Here is an 8,114-nt window from a genome sequence, read left to right on the forward strand (position 1 = left end):
TTTATTTCAATCTTCTTTAATATTGAAGCTCTGTACTGTTAAATGCCATTTTAGATCATAGCTGTGCTTAGGTTCTTAGTATTTCCTGGGATATTTTCTTATCCTGGAATACTCTACTCTGGCGCCTCCACATTTATCCTTTGCCACAGATCCTTCAGATCTAGGTGAACAAAGCATTTCCTAAGGATCACTTTTTTCTGACATTACATTCCTCCCTATGAACCATAATCCTTGTCCAATATACATGTATATTTTTTTCCCTTTTGGTCTAATAGCTCCCTGGGGTAGAATCATATCTATTTTTTTTTGCTGCTGCTTTCCCAAGCATGAAGTCTAATACATTAGGAATTGTTTAATTATTGTTTATTGAACGGATAAATGAACTTCCTCTACCATCTGATTCCAACTTATATCTCACACTGACTTGAAAACAAAATTTGCACTTCATTTCTGTGACATTCCGTTTTCCTTAAATAGTACCATATATTTGTTTTATTTTTGTTACAAACTTCCTTCCATCCTCTATTTATCCTGGGCTATCCAACACAAACTCCATCCACTTCCATATACTTTTGTGTTTCCCTAGATAGAAATGAGCCATCTCTCTTCTGTGCTCACAAAGCAATTAGTTTGTCACATTTCTAAGGCAGTGATACTCTGTGCTACCGGCATTAATGAGTGGCTCAGCTCTTTCCATTTTGATTGTAAATTCTTAAGAGCACAGGCCATTTTTTGCCCTTCTATCTCCCATAATTTCCAACATAGTACCTTGCATTTAATATTCATGTCAGTCAATGTTGTTAAAATAATTAAATAATGGTCATTCCAATTAACCAATGTTTTTCTTGGTTTCATTACATAGTTTGTTTACTCTAGGTCTTTTTGTGCAGGAGATTATTTTATCTTTATCATAGTCTTAATAAGCAATTTTTTTAACAGAAATGTTGGGTCATCTGATCTTAGAAACTCCCTTTAGATTTAATGGATAAAGAATCTTTTAAGTGAATAAAAGTAGTTGAACCCTAGTCATAAATCTCACAAATGATAGAATAAGAATACAACCATTTTTCCTTATTTATAGGGAAAGTACTGAGTGAAAACATTGATCCTAAAGCCAGCATTATTGGAACCTACTCAAGAATTACTGAAAATAAATTGGGAACAGCAAGTGAATTGAAAAGTCAACATATTCAATTTCCAGCTAGTATGGGGCAAGACATATTTGAGAAAGACCAGTGAGTGTGATTAGGAATTTAAAGGACTGAGAAAAACACCCATTAAAAATATTCTTGGTGAAACTCTTGGTTAAAAAGTGAGGAATTCCAAAAGAAATAGGAAATGATAATTCAGAAGCAAAATGCATTTATACTTGATTTTCCTCCATCCCGTCTTGTCTCCCTCCTTTACCTCTTCCCTTCCTTCCTTCTTTTCTTATTATGGTAACAATGGGGAGGATTTAAAGGCTGTTTGAACCCCAAAATCACAAAATGGGATTGGATTGCAAAATGTTTATTTCCTCTTCAGTTTTCTTTCTACATTTCTGTTTAAACTAAATCAAGGAGAAAGATTTAATTTAGTACTTATCACTACCTCGCAACCCACCACCAAGAGTTAAATTCCATTTAAAAAAAGATTTTAAATAATTTTTTGGTGCATTATAATTATACACAGAAATGTGACATATTTATATTTATATATGCACAAAACACAATTTGGTCAATTTCATTCCCTCTCCCATCACCCAGCTTGCCTTCTTTTACATTACTGGTCTCCCTCATATTTTTATGATATCCCACCACCACTATTTTTTTTTGTCTCTGGTTTCTACATATAAGAGAAAATATACAACCCTGACTTTCTGAGCCTGAATTATTTTGCTTAACATAATGCTCACAAATTCCATCCATTTTCCTAAAAATAACATAATTTCATTAATTATAAGTGCAAAAAACTCCGATTGTGTATATATACCACATTTTCTTTACCCATTTATCTGTTGATGGAAACCTAGGCTATAAGTTAGCCATAATCTGTCTATTGTGTATTGTGAGGCTATAAACATGGGCACGTACATATCACTATAGTATGCTAACTTTAATTCTTTTGAATAATTTCTAAGGAGAGGTATATCTGGGTCATAGGGTGATTTTATTCCTTGTCTTTTGAGGAGCCTTCATACTGATTTCCATAGTAATTGTGCTCAGTTAATCTCACCAACAGCATATAAGAGTTCCTACCACTATCCCCCACATTCTCTCCAGCATTTATTATTATTTGCATACTTGATGATTGCTATTCTATCTGCAGTGGAGTCTCTACCTTTTTAAGGAAGGAGAAATAAGTCTAAGGGGTAATCAGTGTCTCAAGTAGACTTGTATAGCTTTGCTTTCATTGTACCTGTTTTCATGGTATTTTTCCCCTCCATGGCCAATATCTTAAATGATCATTTACTGTTCTCACTTAAAATATTTATATAGAGATGTAAACCTATTTAAAGAGAAAAATTAAGTATGGGAGGCATCTGTGAAGGTGGCTAAAGAGTAAGGCATTTGGGAAATATGCTACTAATCAACATTTTAATTATTTCAAGTTCATAATTTTTAAAGGTGAAATAATGGCACACCAAATTTATTTATAAAAGATAATGAGTTTTACACTGTGAATAAGAAATACAAAATGATTAAGAGCTTTAAAATAGTGTATGAGAATTTAAAGAACAAGAACATTTAAGAAAGGATTGAGAAATCTTTAGAACTAGAATCATTTTGGGTCATAATAGATATGGGGTGAGGTAAGAAACCCCAGAATCAATATTAATAGACGGGGCCTTCATATTCTTAAGGTAAGAGCACTTTTGATAACTTCATATGTAATTTTTAATTAAATCTACATTTAAAATAGAACTAACATCAAGTGTTGTGATAATACTAAGAAAACAACTAGACATAAGTAAAAGCATGAGACAATATAAATGTAAATTAATTTCATGGAAGGAGAAAAGATACACACCATAACTATATATGTACATTTTTAAAATATTTCTCTTGGTTTCAAATTTAAATGTTTGGTAGAAGAATGGACATCAAGTAGTAATGATGAAATTTGCTACAATTTAGCTGGTTTTGTTTACAGGTTTTCAAAGAAGAGTAATTATCATATATCAGAATGACAACTGTTATAGCAGATGCTCAATTACTCTCACCTGTTTTATGCCTACTTCCACAAATTAGTGTCTGGAGAAAAATTACAAAGTTTTTCAGGCTTCTGACTACTAATATTTAGGATTGTCTGGAGTGTTTAAACAAGAATATTCAGTGACAACTACAGCTTCTTGTTCAAAAAGTCAAACTATCATTTTAATAACTATTCCACTATTACCCAGGTGTCTTTCAAGAAGGTCTAATTGTATTGGCTACACCAAAAATGTTTACTTCAACATTAAATTTTCAATTTAATTATTTTTCTAAGATGAAGATAATATAATTATTTACATAGCAGGAGGTATACAGAGTTTATGTAAGAGCAGCGGTTAAGGTATTGGGTTTCAGCAACAGATGGGAGAGTTTAATTTTTGATTACTAGCTGATTTCTTGCTTAGTGATCCTAAGCAAGTCACTCAAGGCATCCCAACATCAATTTCCCTAGCAGTAAAATGTAAATAATAATAACTAATGTTTTAATGATTGAATATAAAGTATTTACACTGAGTACATGCTGTGAATACTTTAGCAAACTTAGCCATGATAATCAAAACAGTCAAGATAAACAAAGAATAAATAGTAATGGTACTTTTTTTCTTAAGAGCTTCTTTATGTGAATGTTAACCACTGTGATGATTATATCCTTTACAATCTCACTTTTACACAGCTCGTGCTTCATCTTTGAAAGTGATTGGATTCTAGGCAAAACATTGCCTTCTGTCATTGCTCTGACAAAATCATGAATGAAAAAAATAAGTATCAAAAGCCAATAGTTTAGAGTTAAATATTTTAGGTGATAGTACAGTTGGCCTTCTGTCTGTGAATTCCACCAATTACATAGATAGAATGTATTTGCAAAGAAAAAATTACATCTGTACTGAATAGGCAGAGACATTTTCCCCTTATTATTCCCTAATGATAAAGTATAACAACTATTTACATAGCATTTATATAATATTTGTTATTAAAAATAATCTAGAGATGGTTTATAGTAGAGGATTGCATATGTTAATGCAAGTAACATACTCAATTATAAAAGGGACTTGAGCATTCTTGGAATTTGGAATCTACAAGGGATCCTGGAACCAATCCTCCATATTATCAAGGAAAAACTCTATACTAAATTGTCTGCCTTAAAAGAGTCAAATGAAAGTTTTTGCATACACTCTAGTTCTTGTTTTCCAGTAAGAGTAAGTTTTTGCTAGTCATTTTTTTATCTGCTTACAACTGTGAATGATACAATGATGCATGGGGACTAGAATAAGATTGAATGTTTCCCATTGACAGCGTTGTTTAAACAGAAAACTTTTCAAGAAGTGGAAACTATTTCAGAAATATCTTCAAATAAATTATTTTTAAAATACATAAATTATTAGTCAGAAAGTTAATCTTTCCTTTTAAATTTAATTTAATTTTATGTGTTTTTATATATATGTGACAGTAGATGTATTTTGGCATATTATACATATGTGGAGTAAAACTTATTCTAATCAGGATCATATTCTTGTGGTTGTATATGATGTGGAGTTACCCTGGTCATGTATTCAAATACAAGGATAGGAATACATCCAATTAATTCTACTATTCTTCCTATTCCCCTCCCACTCCCTTCCCTTCATTCCCATTTGTCTAATCCAATGGACTATATTCTTCCCCTCCCCACCACCCCTTGTTGTGGATTAGCATCCACATATCAGAGAGAACATTTGGCCTTTGGTTTGGGGGGATTGGCTTATTTCACTTAGCATGAGAGTCTCCAGTTCCATCCATTTACTGGCAAATGCCATAATTTCATCCTTCTTTATGGCTGAGTAATATTCTGTTGCGTTTATATACCACATTTTCTTCATCAATTCAAACCTAGGTTGGTTTCATAGATTGACTATTATGAATTGAGCTGCTATAAATATTGATGTGGCTGTGTCACTGTAGATGCTAATTTTAAGTCTTTTGGGTATGGACCAAGGAGTAGGATAACTGGATCAAATGGTGGTCCCATTCCACATTTTCTAAGGAATCTCCATACTGCTTTCCATAGTGGTGGCACCAATTTGCTGTCCCACAAGCAATGTATGAGAGTACATTTATCTCCACATCCTCACCAACATTTATTGTTACTTGTATTCTTGATAATTGTCATTCTGACTGGAATGAGATGAAATCTTAAAGTAGTTTTGATTTTCATTTCTCTAATTGCTAAAGATGCTGAACATTTTTTTTTTCATATTTATTCTTAGGTGAAGTGTCTGTTCAGTTCCTTTGCTCATTTATTCATTTATTTGTTCTTTTGGTGTTAAGTTTTTTGAGTTCTTTTATATTCTGGATATTAATGCTGTATCTTAGGTGCATGTGGGAAAGATTTTCTCCCATTCTGTAGGCTCTCTCATAACATTATTGATTGTTTCCTTTGCTGAGAAGAAGCTTTTTAGTTTGAGTCCAACTCATTTATTGATTCTTGATTTTATTTCTTGTACTTTAAGAGTCTTGTTAAAGAAGTCAGTTCCTAAGCTGACATGATGAAAATTTGGGCCTCTACTTTTTTCTTCTATTAGTGGGGAGCTGGGTCTCTGTTCTAGTGTGTAAGTCTTTGATCCACTTTGAGTTCAGTTTTGTGAAGGGTGAGAAATAGGTGTGTTTAATTTCATTTTGTTACATGTGGATTTCCAATTTTCCCAGTACCATTTGTTGGATATGTTATCTTTGCTCCAGTGAATGTGTTTGGTGCCTTTGGCTTATATGAGATAACTTTATTTCTGTGGATTTGTCTCTGTATCTTCTATTCTGTACCATTGGTCAGTCTGTCTGTTTTGGTGCCAATACCATGCTGTTTTTGTTTCTATGGCTCTGTACTAGAGTTAAGGTCTGGTATTGTGATGCCTCCTGCTTCACTCTTCCTGCTAAGGATTTTTTTTGGCTATTCTGGGTATCTTATTTTTCTAAATGAATTTCATGATTGCTTTTTCTACTTCTATAAAGAATGTCATTTGGATATTAATAAGAATTGCATTAAAATCTGTATAACCTTTTCGGTAGTAACAATATTAATTCTGCCTACCTAGGAGCATGGGAGGTCTTTCAATCTCTTAAGGTCTTCTTATGTTACTTTCTTTATTGCTTTGTTGTTTTCATTATAGAGGTCTTTCACCTCTTTTGTTAGATTGATTCCCAAGTATTTTTTTAAGGCTCTTGTGAATAGGGTAATTTTCCTTATTTCTCTTTCAGTAGATTCATCACTGATACATAGGAACACGTTCGATTTATAGGTGTTGATTTTATATCCTGCTGCTGGTGGGACTGCAAGTTTGTGCAACCACTATGAAAGTGGTATGGAGATTTCTCAGAGAACTTGGAATGGAACCACCATTTGCCCCATCTATCTCACTCCCTGGCTTATACTCAAAGGACTTAGGACTTAAAATCAGCATATTATAGTGACACAGCCACATCAATGGTTAACCTCTCAACTCACAATAGATAAATTATGGAACCAACCTAGGTGTTCTTCAACATATGAACTGATAAAGAAAACGTGTTATATATACACAATGGAATATTACTCAGCCTTAGAGAAGAATAAAATTATGGCATTTGCTGGTAAATGGATGGAGCCAGAGAATATCATGCTAAGTGAAATAAGCCAATCCCCCCAAACCAAAGGCTGAATATTTTCTCTGATATGCAGATGCTAATTCACAATAAGGTGGGAGGGCAGCTAGGGAAGAAGAGTTACTTTGGATAGGTAGAGGGAGTGAAGGGAGGGGAGGGGTGTGGGTATAAAAAGGATAGTAGAATGAATCTGACATTATTACCTCATACCAGTGTGATTCTACATCATGCACAACCAGAAGAATAAAACATTATACTCCATTTATGTATGATGTATCAAAGTGCATTCTACTCTCATGTATAACTGTAACAAATTTAAAAAAGAAGAAAAACATTTTAAAAAATCTTGAGAAACATTTCTGGAATGACAGACTTAAACTCCTTCATAAAAGAAATAAGATTGTAGTAAAAATCTCATTTGTCAAAATCTGTCTTTTCAGGACTGTGGAAATAAATCAAAGGTTTTCAACAATTTGAGGACACTTATTTAAGAAAAATGACTGAATCTCAGAACAGTGAGCCTTAAGGCATTTTAACTTGGCCCATCTGTACACTCTATCTCTTCTGTGGCCTTAGAAACCTCAGCATTAGAGCCAAAGAGATGTGAAAATCAGCACTGAGTAGCCACTGTTAAGGACAAGAAAGGAGTTTGGTCTTTCAAAAAAATTATCTCTGAGAATTATTTGACCTGTCCAGTAGCTTGTGGAAAGTCCACATGAAGAGGCCTAGTCTTTCTTTGACTGATTCAGAACTCACTGAACAAGTGAAGTCCTATCCCAAGGTCATTCACTGGAAAGTCAGATGCATTGTTTAACAGTGCAGCAACCTTGTTGACAATACCAGTGGAGGCAAACACAAAGCTACCCAAAGAGTTTGAAAGAAAAAATTTGGAATGAGGTGTCAATAGAGGGAGCTGAAAAGCTTCTACATAATACTAGGGAACTAGTAGGTCATGTGCACAGATAGGAGTATATTCAACAAAAAAACGAGAAGGCCCAGTCTCTTACCCTTGACTGACTTTGAGTCTGTATACACGTAGAGACTGAAGGCTACACCAGAATGTTGAATTTCCCTGTGTTAAAGGCATACCTCAACATACACACAGAACTCCTTGAAAATGGGTGGGGACTTACTGGTTCTAGACATTTTGGAAAACAAATACACATTTCTCCAAAGAAGACATACAAATGTGTAACAATCACATGAGAAAATGCTTAACAACAGAACCTGAACGTCAAAACCACAAATGAGGTAACACTTCAGACACAATGGGATTGCCAAAATTTTAAAAATATAATATGTATTAAA

The sequence above is a fragment of the Marmota flaviventris genome, chromosome 5 (genome assembly GCF_047511675.1).
Source record: "Marmota flaviventris isolate mMarFla1 chromosome 5, mMarFla1.hap1, whole genome shotgun sequence".
In the NCBI taxonomy this organism is placed as follows: Eukaryota; Metazoa; Chordata; class Mammalia; order Rodentia; family Sciuridae; genus Marmota; species Marmota flaviventris.